We start from the raw sequence: 18,678 nt of genomic DNA, 5'->3' as shown, positions 1-18,678 counted from the left end.
TTTAGCCATCTTTACACTTAAGTACATTCTTAATCATAGTCACCACATACTAGTTCACAATTAAGCATTTAAAACACATTTCGAATGTAGTAACATGCCTTAGAAGATTTCCTCAATTCCTTACTAGAATGCACTCTATTTTCACACAGATTTTCTGACTACACACCCTACACTAGTTATATGTGAGAGATTGATGTAAACATGAAAGACTAGCATCTCACATATGTTATAACAAAGAAAGCATTTTCTGGATTTACGATAATGACATGAATATGATCTCATGAATGGAATGCTACTACTTAGAATGAGAACCAGTGATTCCATAAGCTCATATCAATTCCAAACTCCACATATTGAATACATAACATCAAGATAGAAGTTGAGGGTTGTAACGGGGCTAAGGGTAATGGTTTAACAAAGAAAGGTAAAGTAAAACAAAGGTTCTTAAAGTAATAGGAAGCGAAGTAATGAAATTGACACTTAAACTCACTTTTAATGGCAGAAATCAACTTTTAAACACAAGGGAAGATTCATGCAACAACTAGGGTCAATTTCACTCTTTTGGACCCTTCCTTCAATAACCAATGCTTGTGAGATCATTCTCACTTATTTTTCAACTCTTTTTTTTTTTCTTTCTTTTCAACAATTTTTTTCTTTATTTCATTATTTGGCCGTGCCCTATTATCTTCCCCCACACTTATTTTCTGCAGTATATTGATCAAAAGGAGTTCATTCTAAGTCATGCTTCACTATCCTTTAAGAACAAGGGGTTAATAAAAAAAATAAGCTTGAAAAGGCTCAAAAGGGGTAATCCTACAATACATGTGAAAAGGGATAGGCTTTTTGGCTTTGGCTTGACTAACAACTTCATCTTATTGTATGTTATGCAATCAATATCATGCTTTGAATGAAACGGATATAAGTTCTAGCATTTAGTTCTATCATGATACAATTGCATTCTAAGTAGCAACCAAGCAAGGAATAATGAGATCATGCAACAACTTTAGAAAACAAAGAATCACAGAAAATAACTCTCCAAAGAAAGTAATGGCTCGAGTCTCACAGGGATGTAGCGTTTGTTTGAGTTCCTTCCTTCAAGCATGTTACAAAAACGAATTTTTCTTTTATGATTGCATGTGAAGTCATACATTATAACCATAACCAAGCATATACCAAGAGTAAATCAAACTTTTCTCTATGTTCATAACTCTTTTTAACAGTCATGCAATTACAAACCAAATCCTTATTATTGTGTTGGAAGGTACCCTAAGACACAAACACACAAAAACGACTCAAAACACTCTTTTTAGGCTTTTTAAAACATGTTTTTCAAATTTTTATGTGATTTTCGGAGTTATAAAAACAAAACATACTAAAACACTCTAAAACAACTTAAAAACACCTTAAAACAGCAAGGAACAACATTTGAAGTTATGGGTGATAAAATCCCACGAATTTGCATCAAATATACTTAGTTACCCCCCCACACTTAAATCAAACATTGTCCTCAATGTTTTAAGCATAGATTCACACAAAACATAAGTAAACACACAAAAAGCACTTAAACATAGTAAACATGGTAGAATGTAATTAACAAAGAGAAGAGTTTAGGGACGCAAATCTGGTTATGGAGTGTAAATTCCCTCTTCTCCTTGGTGATTGCATTGAGGCTTTGATCTTTGTGATTCCACAGGCTTACTCTTGAACTGGTTTCCGCCCATCGTTGATTTTCCTTTGTGCTACTCTTGAACTGGGTAGCAGGAATCTTTTGGTCTCCTCCACTTGTTGATTTTCCTTTGTGCTACTGGGCTGGAGGATTCTTTTGGTCTTCCCCGAAGGTCTGAGCTTACCCCTTTGGTCTGTTTCTTTGTTCAATCTTTCCAATTCGTATTGAAAAGGGTTGGAGGATAACTCAGCCTATGTTTGTCTCCACATGCTTCAATGTATCATTTTCACTTGCCTTACTCGCTCCCCTTTGCAGAAGTGGTCCCTTCTCCGGAAGTGTATCAACCGTTGAAGATGACTACTCGAGAGCAACGCTAGGTAAGCAATCAGGAATAGATTCCAGGCAGTTGGCTCCAGATCGGAAGACTGACTCCAAGTGCCAGCTGATTGCTTCTTTTACTTTGCCATGCGAGTAAGAACAAGGACAAAGAAAAAGACAGGGAAAGAGCATGATATGAGATACTTTTGCTTTTGACCTTGATGATATGAGATACCTTTGGTTTTGAAGAAGCGGTGAATGAATCAGCACACTTCAATCTGCCATTTCCTCCTGGGTCATCTGTACTCCAGGCATCCGGTATCATCTTTGGGGAAGAAGAAAAAATTGAGTATTTCAAAAGGCTTTGTTGGGAGTGCGCCCTCAGAGGTGAGGGAGAGTTGGGCATTTTCTTCAGGTCTGTCTTGCCATAAAAGATGAAGGTCGACATATATAGAGATAATATCAAGTGGTGGTACTGTTCTTTTACCCTTGTCGACAAACGTTTTGATCTCGCAAATCCGGCTTTTTGAAATAGTGGCGCCACTTCGATCTTTGAAGACGCCTCTTCGATTTCTGAGCAGGCGCCCCTTCAATTTCTGAACGACGCCCCTTCGCTTTCTGAACGACACGTAGTAGTGCGGATGCGGCTCCTTTTGACAAAGCTGCACGCGTTTTCTGAAAAGCAGAGAAAGCGTCGCCGAACTTTGCGCTTGTCGGCTAAAGACGTGTAGTTGCGATGATGGCCTCCACGTGTTGTCTGAAAAGAAGAAATCTTTTGACAAAGTTGAACGCGTCTTCTGAAAAGCCGAGAACGCGTCGCCTAAATTACGCCGGAAATTCCGGCTTTTTGAATCGGTGGACGCGTCGCCTTGTCTTTTTATAGAGCTATCGATCACCACAACAAACACACTCTGAAGAATTCCCATTCTTGAAAATCAACTCCGGCCCTTTGAGAATTAACTCCATCCACCCCATCTCTTTGAACACTTTTGAAAAATGGCAAACCCATCGAACCTTAGCTTAGAATTGAGTCTCAGCAGTGATACGGGCGCGCCGCGTCAAGGTAACGTATGGCGCCCTTCTTTCTTATCTTCTAACGGTCCTCTCACAGGTGAAGACTTCGTGATGCAGGACGCCACAACAGCTACAATAGTAGCTAGGAACCTCCTCACTCCAAAAGATAGTAGGCTGCTGTCAGGACGGTCCGATGAGTTGGCCGTTCAAGAGTCCCTCGCACTTAGTGTTCAGTGTGCGAGTTCTGTGTCCAACATGGGCCAACGCCTGCTTGCCCGCTCCCGTCAGGTGGAATCATTGATGGTAGAGGTGGAAAGTCTTAAGCAAGAGATCCAGCAGCTTAAGTACGAGAATAGAAGTTTGCACGTGTTTGCAAACAACTATTCGACGGGCATGAAGAGGAAGCTTGATGAACTGCAAGAGTCTGAAGGTCGGATTCAAAGCGACCGTCAAAGGTTTTCTGCTTATCTCCAGAGGCACCTTTTTCCTGGCTCATCCAGCGCTTGGCCAAGTATTGAGGCCTGGAATGCTCTAGCTCCGATGCCTCCCGCTCCGATGCCTTCCGCTCTGATACCTCCCGCTTCTATGCCTTCCGCTCCGATGCCTTCCGCTCCGATGCCTTCTGCTCCGATGCCTTCAGCTCGGACGCCTCGTAGTGGGGCTTCACGTAAACAACCTTTGTGAAGCACCATCTTTCTCCATGTTTAGTATTTTATTTAATAAAACAAGCAATTATTAGGAAGATTTGAAGGTTAATTAGTGCATCACGGTTAACTTGGGGTGTTGAGTATCATAGTTTATTGAAATGCAATTGGAAATCATTTTATTATGCAAGTATAACATGTATGGAGATGAACCCCTTAGCTAGGTTCCCATCCATTCATTCCATCAAATTCATCTTTACATTCTGTCTAGTTTATTAACTTCTTTCGTTATTTCAATTCTCGTCAATTTAAAACCCCCCTTTACTTTCTTGTTCTTTAGTGTTTAGACTTTGTTTAGTTTATGTTTTAAAGTGTTTTGATTCAATTTATTTCCCAAAATTCGTCCAAATTCACCAAAGTGCTCAAAACTGCCCAGAAAGTGATTTTAAGGCTGTTTTGAGTGTTTTGGGTGATGTTTGAGTCTTTTGGTTTGTTTTAGTGTTTTAAAGTTTAGTTTTGCATTCTTTGAGTCTAGTATAGTGTTTTATATTGTGTTTTTATGTTTGAATCAAACCATAATCTTAAATTCGTCCAACATTGGGTTTAAGGTCAGAAACTGCCTAGTTAGTGTTTTTAGGCAGTTTTGAGTCTTTTGAACTTGTTTTGAGTCCTTTGAGTCTTTGTGAACGTTTTTAACTTTATTTTACGTTTTTGAGTCAGTTTCCAAGTGATTTGCAATCCCTCCTAATCCCCGGTTAAGAACGATCCCTACTTATACTTATACTACAATTGACAAAAAGAGGGTTTAATTTGTGTGCGTATAATTCTCGCATCAGTAGTATATGTCAAATAGACTTGCTGAATTAGGCCAAAGAATTGAACGGTTAAAGGGCAACACTTTGGAAAGCTTTGTGCCAACAAGTTCCTCCATTGTCCGGGAAGAAGAGGAAGGGAAACCGTCTAGTCCAACAAGTGAAGGATCGGAGCACTTTAATTGGGAAAGAGAAGAAGAGATGGCGGGCGACCAAGATGATCTTCGAGCTTTGGAGGATTTTGCTCAACCAATCATACCAAATTCACCTTCATGCATCTTGCTGCCCACAGAAGCTAGAAACTATGATCTTAAATCTTCACATTTCCATATGTTTCCTTCTTTTTATGGCTTACCTAATGAAGATCCTTTAGCTCATATTAAAGAATTTTACAATGTTGTGAGTGGTTTACCTTTACAGGGAGTAAGTGAAGCAAATCTGAGGATGAGAGTGTTCCCTTACACCTTGAAAGATAAGGCCAAGGGTTGGTTGATGACTCTAGTACCTGGTTCACTCACCACATGGGATGCCGTGGCTAAGAAGTTTTTGGAAAAGTTCTTTTCCACTCAAAAGACAGCCACATTAAGGGGACAAATCTTCAACTTCAAACAAGATGATGGAGAACCTTTCAATGAGTGTTGGGAGCGCTTTAAAGGCCTTTTGTTGCAATGTCCACACCATGGGTTCACTTACAAATGCAAATTTTCTATGATGGACTAACCCAAACATGTCAATCAACTGTTGATAATGCAGCAGGTGGAGCTTTGAAGAAAAAGAATGCTCAAGAGTCATATAACATTTATGAGATGTTGGATCTAATGCTCAACACAAAGATGTAAGGGGTAAGAGAGTTGGAGTATATGAAACAAGCTCTAATCATGATCTTTCTTTGCAGGTAGCTAACCTAGAAAAGAAGCTTGAATCCGTGCTCAACATGGTGCCAAAAGCAAGTGAAGTGTGTGCCATTTGCAACATACCAAGCCACCTTACTCATCAATGTCCATCTAGGGAGGCTTACCCCGAGTATGTCCAAGAGCAAGTGAACCTCATGAATTCTTACAATCAAAGGCCAAGGAATGATGTGTATTCCAATACATATAACCCAAGTTGGAGAGATCATCCCAATCTTTCGTGGAAGAACAACAATCAATTCCAAAACTTCCAACCAAAACCTACACTTGAAGATACAGTTAAATTGTTAGCCCAAAATACCTTGCAATTCCAACAAACCACCAATAGCACTCTCCAACAACATTCGGCGGCTCTAACCAAAATGGAGACACAATTGGGGCATATTGCAGATGCCTTGAGCCAAAGAGAGGTTGGAAAGTTTCCAAGCCAACCCGTGATACTCCAAAGGAACCAAGAGCAAGCCAAAGCAATCACTACACTTAAAAGTGGTAAGATTATCAATAATAGAGTTGGCAATGAAGTTACTAATGAATCTGATCATGTGAATGCAGGGGTTACTCAAGGAGAAAATGAGAAACCAAATGAGGAACCAAGCCATGCTACTCCCTCGTTTGAAGCACCAAATCTTCACAAGGCCGAGAAACCTTACACTCCACCAATACCATTCCCTGGAAGACTTGCCAAGAGCAAGCAGGATAAGTCATTTAAGGAGATTTTTGATATTCTAAGTAAGGTAATTGTTAACTTACCTTTGCTTGATGTCATTAGGAACATGCCAGCTTATGGGAAGTTCTTCAAAGAGTTAAACAACTACAAAAGGAAGTATGGACCACATGAGAAGGTAGTGGTGTCCGAGAATGTAAGTGCCGTGTTGCAAAGAAAACTTCCACCAAAGCTCAAGGATCCAGGAAGTTTTTCTATCAACATCACCATAGGAGACAAGAAGGTAGAGAAGGCGATGCTTGACTTAGGTGCTAGCATCAACTTAATGCCTTATTCCGTATACCTTCAACTAGGTTTGGGGGAATTGAAAGCGACCACCATCTCATTACAACTTGCGGACAGATCCGTGAAATATCCAAGAGGTATAGTAGAGGATATTCTAGTTCAAATTGATAAACTAATCTTGCCTGCGGATTTTGTAGTGTTGGACATGGAAGAAGCTCCTATACATGACCGAGAATTGCCTATTTTGCTTGGGAGACCGTTTATGGCCACGACCAAGACCATCATTGATGTGCAAAATGGACTCCTCACTATGACAGTGCTAGGAGAGACCGTTCAATTCAAAGTGTTTGAGTCTCTTTCACATCCTTCTTCATCTCTTGATTGTTATGCCATTGATGTGCTTGATTCGCTTGTTTTCTCTAAGTTCTTGCAGGCACAATCTAATGAACCATTACAAACTGTTTTGAGTCAATCTCAAGATGAGTTTGATGAAGAAGATGCACTTATGGAAGAGGTAGCTACCTTGGAAGCATTGGCACCGTATCCTTTGAATATTTTACCTCTTTTAGAGCCTTTAGAACCATCGAGGTCACATTTAACCCCTTCCACTGTTAAGGCACCAAAACTTGAACTTAAACCACTTCCACCACATCTAAAGTATGCATATCTAGCTGAATTTGAAACTCTTCCAGTTATCATAACTTCTGACCTCACCCCAAATGAAGAAGATAAACTAATTAGGGTGTTAAAAGAGTTCAAATCAGTTATTGGTTGGTCTATTGCAGATATCAAGGGAATAAGCCCTACCATGTGCATGCATAGGATTCTTTTGGAAGAAGGAGCAAAGTCAACCCGTGAACCACAAAGGAGGCTCAATCCACACATGAAGGAAGTTGTGAGGAATGAAGTGTTGAAGTTGTTAGATGTGGGGATCATATATCCCATTTCTGATAGCAAATGGGTGAGTGCTATTCAGGTGGTACCTAAGAAGGTGGGAATCACGGTGATGAAGAATGAAAACAAAGAGCTTGTGCCCACAAAGCCCACGGCTAGTTGGCGTGTTTGCACCGATTACAGGAAGTTGAATTCTAGCACTAGAAAAGATTACTTTCCTATGCCTTTCATAGATCAAATGCTTGAGAGATTGGCAGGTTACTCACACTATTGTTTTCTTGATGGTTACTCAGGTTACAATCAAATTGCAATTGCTCCGGAGGATCAAGAGAAAACTACCTTTACTTGCCCGTTTGGCACATTTGCATATAGGAGAATGCCTTTTGGACTTTGCAATGCTCCAGCAACATTCCAAAGATGCATGTTGGCAATCTTTTCTGACATGGTAGAAAGATTCATTGAGGTATTTATGGATGACTTTTCAGTGTTTGGTTCCTCTTTTGATGAATGTCTTAACCATCTCTCTTTAGTACTTCAAAGATGTCAGGAAACAAATTTGGTTCTCAATTGGGAAAAGTGCCAATTTACGGTGAAACAAGGAATTGTGTTGGGGCATGTAATCTCTAGCCAAGGAATGGAGGTGGACAAAGCCAAAATTGACATCATCACCAATATGGCAGCTCCCACAACCGTGAAGGGAGTAAGAAGTTTTTTGGGACATGCGGGTTTTTATCGTCGTTTCATTAAGAACTTTTCAATGATCACTCGTCCATTATGCAATCTGTTAGCTAAAGATGTTGTATTTCATTTTGATAAAGCTTGTATGGATGCATTCAATACTTTGAAACATGAATTAACCTCGGCCCCTATTATTATGGCACCAGATTGGTCTTTACCTTTTGAATTAATGTGTGATGCCTCTGACTATGCTATTGGTGCAGTTTTAGGGCAAAGGGTGAACAAGCTCCCACACGTGATCTACTATGCAAGCCGGACTCTAAATGATGCTCAACTTAACTATTCCACAACTGAAAAGGAGTTGCTTGCTATTGTTTTTGCCTTAGAGAAGTTTCGATCATATCTTGTTGGATCTAAAGTTATTGTGTTTTCTGATCATGCAGCCCTTAGGTACTTGATGACAAAAAAGGATGCTAAGCCACGCTTAATTAGATGGATACTCTTACTACAAGAGTTTGACTTGGAAATTCGAGATAAGAAGGGAAGTGATAATGTTGTGGCTGACCATTTGTCACGGCTCAATGAAAACCATGGAGTTGGACAACCTTTGCCTCTAAATGAATCATTTCCAGATGAACAACAATTTGTTATTCAAGAAAAAGAACCATGGTATGCTGATTTTGTTAATTATCTTGTTTGTGGTATAATTAGAAATGACCTTTCTTTTCAGGAAAGAAAGAAGTTCCTTGCCATGGTAAAGCACTACGTTTGTGATGCGAGATTTATACGCACACAAATTAAACCCTCTTTTTGACAATTGTAGTATAAGTATAAGTAGGGATCGTTCTGGACCGGGGATTAGGAGGGATTGTTAACCACTTGGATTTGACTCAAAAACGTAAAATAACAATATGAAACACTATACTAGACTCAAAGAATGCAAAACTAAACTTTAAAACACTAAAACAAACAAAAAGACTCAAACATCACCCAAAACACTCAAAACTGCCTTAAAATCACTTTCTGGGCAGTTTTGAGCACTTTGGTGAATTTGGACGAATTTATGTAACAAATTTAATTACAACACTTATAAACACAAACTAAATTGATTTCTAACTAATTTGACAAGAAAGTAAAGGGGGATTTAGGTTTTGACGAATTTAAACTAAAAGAACAGATTGTAAGTAAAACCAGATAGTCAAGATGAATGTGATGAAAATATGGATGGAAGGCTAGCTAAGGGGTTCATCTCCACACATGTTACACTTGCATAATAAAACGATTTCCAATTGCATTTCAATAAATTATGAAACTCATCACCCCGGGTTAATTAGGTCCGCTTAAATTAACCGTCAAGTTTTCCTTAAGTTAATGAATTGGATGATTGCATAGGACAACCCAAAGCATTCCCCACAAGTTCCCTACATGAATTGCATAATAGAGATACAAGCAAGAATCATTAAGTTCTTTGAAAACTATAAGTGTTGACGAGGCATTCGTTACTATGATTGCATGAAACTTATGCCAAGAATTTATTTAACGCGATTGTTTATAAGCAACCTCCACTACTTGTGAATATAAGTTCATAACTATTAGGTGAAACTCACTTATATTCTAGCGTCATATTCATGCATGAAAATTAAGCGTGCACTCTGAATAAACATACATAAATAGGTTATCAATAAAACAGTTAAACAAATTGAATTCACAACTTATGAAACGTAATTAGAAGTAATCAAATCAAAATGCAAGCATAAACATATATTTCGAATTACCCCCTAGCCAAGGGGGTTTTAGTTCCTCATGGTACAAAACAAAGAGAATCAAAGAAACACCTAAACATTCCAACAACTCAAACTTGAATTGTATGAACGTTTAGGCCCTCTTCTCTTCCATTCCTCATTCGTACAAAACAAAGAGTATTGAAATTAAACATTGAAATCAAAGAAACACCTAAACATTCCAACAACTCAAACTTGAATTGTATGAACGTTTAGGCACTCTTCTCTTCCTCTTCGTTCTAGCACAAGGTCTAAGGATAGTTTGATGGTGTGAATGGTTTGGGGAGTGGTGGAGGGATGGAAGAGGAGTGGTGGAAATGGAAGGATGGTGTTTGGATTATAAGGGAGACTCACGGCACAAAGGGGGAAGTGTTTGTGGTATGTACAATGGATGAATTTCTGAAATGGAAGTGTGAATGAATGTGTGTGAATGAGAATGAATGCAATGGATGCTTATTTATAGGTGAAATGGGGGGAACATGACAGCTAGGAGGGAATGTGGCTGCATGTTTGAATGATTAAAGGATGCATGTGGGTTGGAATTGCATGTGCAATGAATATGTGGCTGCATGTGCAAGGGGACAATCTGAAAATGCATGTGAAAGCATGTGTTGGCTGCAATGATGAAATGGATGGGAGTGCATGTGGCTTAATTAATTAAAGGGAGTGCATGTGCAATGTTTTAAAGGATGGAATGCATGTGAATATGATGGAAATCTGATGGGAACTCATGGCAAGGATGATTTCTGGTGGTGAATGGGTGTATGTTTTGATTTATGGAAGATGCATGTGGATTAAAGGTGAGTGAATGATTATGGAATGCAATCTGAAATGGGAGATGGAATGGGATGTTTTTCATGTGAATTAAAGAGTAAATGCATGTGAATTAAAGAGTGAATGCATGTGCAATGACAGCTAGGTTGAATATGCATGTGGAATGGCTGATTTATTTGAAGATGCATGTGCAATGAAGTGGAATGACAGCTAGGTTATGATGATGAATGCATGTGGCTGATTTAATTGAATAGGAAAGCATGTGGATTTAATGGTTTAAAGGGTGAATGCATGTGGATGCATGTGTTGATGAATGGGATTAGGAAAGGTTTAAATGTCCTAAAACTAAAGGGAACAAGGTTCCAACACTTTGGTCTTCAATTAGGTCTTCAATTTCGTCCAACACTTTGGCTCCAAGCATAAGCTATCCATCCTTAGCCCAAAAGTGCTCCAAAAGTCTCCAAAATGCATCTTTTTGCTCCTTTAGCCCTTTGGACCTACAAACACACGAAAATAGCTTAAAGTACTAAAATAACTAAAGAAACATAACGTAAATGCACGAGAACAAGCCATTTAAGTAGCATGAATATGCTCCTATCAGTTTGGGACGAACCATATTTGTTTAAATATTGCCCTGACCAAATCATTAGGAGGTGTGTCCCAGAGAGTGAGCAACAAAGCATTCTAACGTTCAGCCATACATTGGCATGTGGAGGACATTTTGGTGCCAAAAAGACATCTCTAAAGGTTTTACAATCTGGTTTCTTTTGGCCTACTTTATTCAAAGATGCTTTTGATTTTTGTTCTAAGTGTGATAGGTGCCAGAAAATGGGGAACATTAGCCGAAGAAATGAGATGCCATTGAACAACATTTTGGTGGTGGAGCTCTTTGATGTTTGGGGAATCGATTTCATGGGACCATTTCCATCCTCTTTTGGTTACTTATACATATTAGTGGCAGTAGATTATGTATCCAAATGGGTTGAAGCCATTGCTACAATAACTAATGATCATAAGGTTGTTTTGAATTTTCTTAAAGATGTGATTTTTTGTAGGTTTGGAACCCCAAGAGCTATTATTAGTGATGGTGGCAGCCATTTCTGCAACAAATTTGATGCGTGATTTATACGCACACAAATTAAACCCTCTTTTTGTCAATTGTAGTATAAGTATAAGTAGGGATCGTTCTTAACCGGGGATTAGGAGGGATTGCAAAATCACTTGGATTCAAAAATGTAAAAACAATATTTAGAACACTAAACTAAACTCAAAGAATGCAAAACTAAACTTTAAAATGCTAAAACAAACCAAAAGACTCAAACATCACCCAAAACACTCAAAACTGCCTTAAAAACACTTTCTGGGCAGTTTTGAGCACTTTGGTGAATTTGGACGAATTTGTGCAACAAATTGAATCAAAACACTTATGAACACAAACTAAAACACTTTCTAACTAAGTTGGACACTAAAGTAAAGGGGGATTAAGGTTTTGATGAAACTAAATTAAATGGACAGATTGCAATTAAAACAGAATGTAAATATGAATATGATGAAATGGAATGGATGGGAAGCTAGCTAAGGGGTTCATCTCCACATATGTTATACTTGCATAATAAAACGATTTCCAATTGCGTTTCAATAAACCATTAATTCTCAACACTCCAAGTTAAATAGGTCCGCTTAAATTAACCGTCAAGTTTTCCTTAAGTTAATGAATTGGATGATTGCATACGACAACCCAAAGCATTCCCCACAAGTTCCCTACATGAATTGCATAATAGAGATACAAGCAAGAATCATTAAGTTCTTTGAAAACTATAAGTGTTGACGAGGCATTCGTTACTATGATTGCATGAAACTTATGCCAAGAATTTATTTAACGCGATTGTTTATAAGCAACCTCCACTACTTGTGAATATAAGTTCATAACTATTAGGTGAAACTCACTTATATTCTAGCGTCATATTCATGCATGAAAATTAAGCGTGCACTCTCAATAAACATACATAAATAGGTTATCAATAAAATAGTTAAACAAATTGAATTCACAACTTATGAAACGTAATTAGAAGTAATCAAATCAAAATGCAAGCATAAACATATATTTCGAATCTCCTCATAACTTTGAAATCAAAGAAGCACCTAAACATTCCAACAACTCAAACTTGAATTGTATGAACATTTAGGCACTCTTCTCTTCCATTCCTCATACGTACAAAACAAAGAGAATTGAATTTAAACATTGAAATCAAAGAAACACCTAAACATTCCAACAACTCAAACTTGAATTGTATGAACGTTTAGGCACTCTTCTCTTCCTCTGCGTTGTAGCACAAGGTCTAAGGATAGTTTGATGGTGTGAATGGTTTGGGGAGTGATGGAAATGGAAGAGGAGTGGTGTTTGGATTGTGATAGGAGCATATTCATGCGACTTAAATGGCTTGTTCTCGTGCATTTACGTTATGTTTCTCTAGTTATTTTAGTCCTTTATGCTTCTTTTGTGTGTTTTCAGGTTCTAAGGGCTTAGGGAGCAAGAAAGTGCATTTTGAGGCTATTTGGGGCACTTTTGGGCATGGATTGGATAGCTTAATCATGGAGCAAAGAGGATGGACGAAATTGAAGCCTTGTATGCTCTTTGGGGACATAAAACAAAGGGCCTAGCCCAATCAAACAAATCCTTTGAGCCATGGAAAACCTCTAGCCCAAATCAAACATTCTATGCCATGCAAACCAACCTATTTTAGGCCCATTCTATGTACTTAAACCCTAGCCCTTTAAACTAGCCATATTATGATTTATTCACTTCCATACTCTTCTTTATTCCACATGCATTCACACACATGCACATCATTCACTCACATTTCCTAGCCATGCATCACTTTAACCCACATTTTCACCCATTTACACACACATGCACTCACATGCATTCACATGCATTTCAAGCACCAAACATTCTTCTTTGCCGTGCCTTTCCCTTCCACTTTCCAACACTTCCAAATGCAACTTCATTAAAACATGCAGCCACATAATCATTCACCCTATCCATTCTATGTCACAAAACAATGTCACATGCACCATTCAACCATTCACTCTAATTCAACCTAACTTTTCTCTAAACCGTAACCAACCACTCTATTCTATCACCCTAGTTTCATTAATAAACACGCACCATCCAATCCTCTTCCATGTGCAACCATAATTTGCACCCCATTCATTCACAAACCATGCAGCCAACACATTCTTTCTCAACATCATTGCCGTGCATAATTCATTACCTTTCCACATGCAATTTCAGCCACATGCATTCCCCTCATAACCTAGTTGTCACTCCAATTCATTACACATGCACTTTAATCATTCAATCACACCATTCTATCCATCCATTCAGCCACATTTTCACCAACAACAAGCATCATTGCCGTGCCTTTCCAGATTTCCAGCATCCCATAATCATTCACACCCCTTTCTCCACATTCCAAACCTTGTGCCGTGTATCCCCTTCATCATTCCAGCATTCCACCTAATTCACATGCCTTCATTCATTCTTTATTCCACTTACACTCATCATCACACACCTTAGCAATCAACACATGCAATCACATGCATCACAACCACAAAGAACCATCCTGAAAACACATTGTCGTGGCCTACTCACAATTCCAGCATCTTCACATGTCTTTCTAGCTTTCCCTTTCATTTCCACCACTCATTCTTCATCATTTCAGCCACCTACATGCATTAATTATTAAACTCTTCATCATTGCTTCCAGAAAATGAGCAAGAAAGCTTCCCAAACACATGCATACACACACCATTTCCAGCACACACATGCAAATCCAACATCAAAAACTGTCATTGCCGTGGGATCCTTGTGCTTTCCAACTTTCCTAGCTATTTTCCACCACATTCCAGCACATGCATGCTTAAACAAACAGCCATATGTTCCCTCCACTACTCCTATAAATACCCTTGCATTCATTCATTCAAGCATCATCTCATTCACAACACAACACCCCTCAAACACTTCCATTCCCTCCCCTAGCCGTGAGTTCCCTTGTAATCCAAACACCATTTTTCCATTCCCCTTCCACTTCTCCACCACTCCTCTTCCATTCCACACTTCCATCCCCCAAACCAATTATCCCTAGACCTTATGCTACAATAAAGAGGAAGAGAAGAGGGCCTAAACGTTCATACAATTCAAGTTTGAGTTGTTGGAATGTTTAGGCGTTTCTTTGATTTCAATGTTTAATTTCAATTCTATTTGTTTTGTATGAGGAACTAAACCCCCCTTTAGCTAGGGGGTGATTCGAAATTATGTTTATGTTTGTAATATGATTTGATTACTTTTAATTACGTTTCATAAATTGTGAATTCAATTTGTTTAACTGTTTGATTGATAACCTATTTATGTATGTTTATTAAGAATGAACGCTTAATTTTCATGCATGAATTTGACGCTAGAATATAAGTGAGTTTCACGTAATAGTTATGAACTTATATTCACAAGTAGTGGAGGTTGCTTATAAACAATCGCGTTAAACAAATTCTTGGCATAAGTTTCATGCAATCATAGTAACGAATGCCTCGTCAACACTTATAGTTTTCATGATGCTTAATGATTCTTGCTTGTATCTCTATTATGCAATTCATGTAGGGAACTTGTGAGGAATGCTTTGGGTTGTCGTATGCAATCATCCAATTCATTAACTTAAGGAAAACTTGACGGTTAATTTAAGCGGACCTAATTAACCCGGGGCGTTGAGAATTCATGGTTTATTGAAATGCAATTGGAAATCGTTTTATTATGCAAGTGTAACATATGTGGAGATGAACCCCTTAGCTATTCTATCATCCATTCATTCCATTTTATCATATTCATATTTACATTCTGTTTTAATTAGAATCTGTGCATTAGTTTTAATTTCGTAAAAACTCAATCCCCCTTTACTTTCTTATTCTTTAGTGCTTAGAATCTTTTTAGTTTATGTTTTAAAGCATTTTGAGTTTTTGGTTTGTCTTAGTATTTTAAAGTTTAGTTTTGCATTCTTTGAGTCTAGTATAGTGTTTTAAACTTTGTTTTTACGTTTTTGAGTCAAATCCAAGTGATTAACAATCCCTCCTAATCCCCGGTCCAGAACGATCCCTACTTATACTTATACTACAATTGTCAAAAAGAGGGTTTAATTTGTGTGCGTATAAATCTCGCACCAGATTGTAAGGGAGACTCACGGCACAAAGGGGGAAATGTTTGTGGTATATACAATGGATGAATTTCTGAAATGGAAGTGTGGGATGAATTGAATCAAACTATCCTTAGACCTTGTGCTACAACGAAGAGGAAGATAAGAGGGCTTAAGCGTTCATACAATTCAAGTTTGAGTTGTTGGAATGTTTAGGTGTTTCTTTGATTTCAATGTTTAAATTCAATTCTCTTTGTTTTGTACGTATGAGGAATGGAAGAGAAGAGTGCCTAAACGTTCATACAATTCAAGTTTGAGTTGTTGGAATGTTATGAATGTAGGGATCGTTCTTAACCGGGGATTAGGAGGGATTGCAAATCACTTGGAAACTGACTCAAAAACGTAAAATAAGGTTTAAAACACTAAACTAAACTCAAGGAATGCGAAGCTAAACGCTTAAAACACTAAAACAAACCAAAAGACTCAAACATCACCCAAAACACTCAAAACTGCCTTAAAAACACTTTCTGGGCAGTTTTGAGCACTTTGGTGAATTTGGACGAAATTGGGAAATAAATTTAATCAAAACTCTTAAAAACACAAACTAAGATACTTTCTAACTAAATTGGACAATAAAGTAAAGGGGGATTTAGATTTTTACGAAATTAAACTAAATGTACAGATTGTAAATTAAAGCAAAATGTAAATGTGAATGTGTGATAGAATTGAATGGAATGAAGGCTAGCTAAGGGGTTCATCTCCATACATGTTATACTTGCATAATAAAACGATTTCCAATTGCATTTCAATAAACCATGAATTCTCAATGCTCCAAGTCAATTAGGTCCGCTTAAATTAACTTTCAAATCTTCCTAACGTTATTGAATTGGATGATTGCATACGACAACCCAAAACATTCCCCACACGTCCCCTACATGATTGCATAATAGAGATACAAGCAAGAATCATTACGCTCTATGAAAATTATAAGTGTTGACGAGGCATTCGTTACTATGGAATACGCATGAAACTTATGCCAAGAATTCGTTTAACGCGATTGTTTATAAGCAACCTCCACTACTTGTGAATATAAGTTCGTAACTATTAGGTGAAACTTACTTATATTCTAGCATCATATTCATGCATGAAAATTAAGCGTGCACTCTCAATAAACATACATAAATAAGTTATCAATCAAACAGTTAAACAAATTGAATCCACAACTTATGAAACGCAATTAGAAGTAATCAAATCAAAATGCAAGCATAAACATATATTTCGAATCCCCCCTAGCCAAGGGGGTTTTAGTTCCTCATACGTACAAAACAAAGAGAATCAAAGAAACAACTAAACATTCCAACAACTCAAACTTGAATTGTATGAACGTTTAGGCCCTCTTCTCTTCCATTCCTCATTCGTACAAAACAAAGAGTATTGAAATTAAACATTGAAATCAAAGAAACACCTAAACATTCCAACAACTCAAACTTGAATTGTATGAACGTTTAGGCCCTCTTATCTTCCTCTTCGTTGTAGCACAAGGTCTAAGGATAGTTTGATGGTGTGAATGGTTTGGGGAGTGGTGAAAATGGAAGGATGGTGTTTGGATTGTAAGGGAGAGCACGGCAATAAGGAAATGGTTGGTGTTGTGACTGAAATGTGTATGAATGAGTGTGTATGAATTGTGGCTGCAATGGATGCTTATTTATAGGTGGAAAAGAGGGAACATGACAGCTAGGTTATGATGATGAATGCATGTGCAAAGTTGGTTGAATGATTATGAGTGCATGTGGCTGAAATAGCATGTGGAATGGCTGAATGTGGTGCAATGATAATGTCTTGTGGCTGAATGGATTAAAGAATGGGAGTGCATGTGGGTGGAAATGCATGTGGGTTAAAGAGTTAATGCATGTGCAATGACAGCTAGGTTGAATTAATTAAAGGGATTGCATGTGCAAGGTTTTGGTGTGAATGATTGAATGGGCATGTGGCTGATTTATGAAGAGTGAATGCATGTGGCTGCAAGGTGTGAATGATTATGGGTGCATGTGGCTGCAATGGATTAGGAATCCTTCAATTTCATCCATTCCTTTTGCTCCAAACATAGGTTATCCATTCCAAGTCCAATTTTGCTCCAAAATGCTCCAAGATGCATCTTTTTGCTTCCTTAGCCATATGAACCTAAAAACACACGAAAATGGCTTAAACTACTAAAACAACTATGAATTAACAATATAAATGCACGAAAACAAGCTAAGTAAGTCGCCTAAATATGCTCCTATCAAATTCCCCCACACTTATCTTTTGCTCGTCCTCGAGCAAAACAGAAAAACAAAACAAACAAAACGACACTAAACAAGTAAAACACAACCTAAACCTTCCAACAATCGTCTCAGGGATTTCCAATGCACATGACATGTTAAAAATCATTATTCCCACAGATTTTAGCCATCTTTACACTTAAGTACATTCTTACTCATAGTCACCACATACTAGTTCGCATTTAAGCATTTAAAACACATTTCGAATGTAGTAACATGCCTTAGAGAATTTCCTCAATTTCTTACTAGAATGCACTCTATTTTCACACAGATTTTCTGACTACACACCCTACACTAGTTATATGTGAGAGATTGATGTAAACATGAAAGACTAGTATCTCACATATGTTATAACAAAGAAAGCATTTTCTGGATTTACGATAATGACATGAATATGATCTCATGAATGGAATGCTACTACTTAGAATGAGAACCAGTGATTCCATAAGCTCATATCAATTCCAAACTCCACATTATTGAACACATAACGATCAAGATAGAAGTCAAAGGGGTGTAATGATAGGAGCATATTTAGGCGACTTACTTAGCTTGTTTTCGTGCATTTATATTGTTAATTCATAGTTGTTTTAGTTGTTTAAGCCATTTTCGTGTGTTTTTAGGTTCATATGGCTAAGGAAGCAAAAAGATGCATTTTGGAGCATTTTGGAGCAAAATTGGACTTGGAATGGATAGCTTATGTTTGGAGCAAAAGGAAGAGCTTTGTGACCTGATT

General features: G+C 37.9%; 1 protein-coding gene and 1 non-coding gene across 2 annotated transcripts in view; both read right to left on the bottom strand.

The window, feature by feature from the left end:
* Window positions 1-18,678, bottom strand: part of LOC148689539 (uncharacterized) — a 116,043-nt gene that overhangs the window by 44,557 nt on the left and 52,808 nt on the right. The gene's annotated exons all lie outside the window — the stretch shown is intronic.
* On the bottom strand, window positions 5,030-5,140 carry LOC148689540 (small nucleolar RNA R71). The gene has a single exon (XR_015958866.1). It is a non-coding gene; the product is annotated as a small nucleolar RNA R71 (small nucleolar RNA).

This window comes from Pyrus communis, chromosome 17 (assembly GCF_041283825.1).
Source record: "Pyrus communis isolate YQ-2024b chromosome 17, ASM4128382v1, whole genome shotgun sequence".
NCBI classification, from domain to species: Eukaryota; Viridiplantae; Streptophyta; class Magnoliopsida; order Rosales; family Rosaceae; genus Pyrus; species Pyrus communis.
This window is presented reverse-complemented; position numbering and strand designations above follow the sequence as displayed.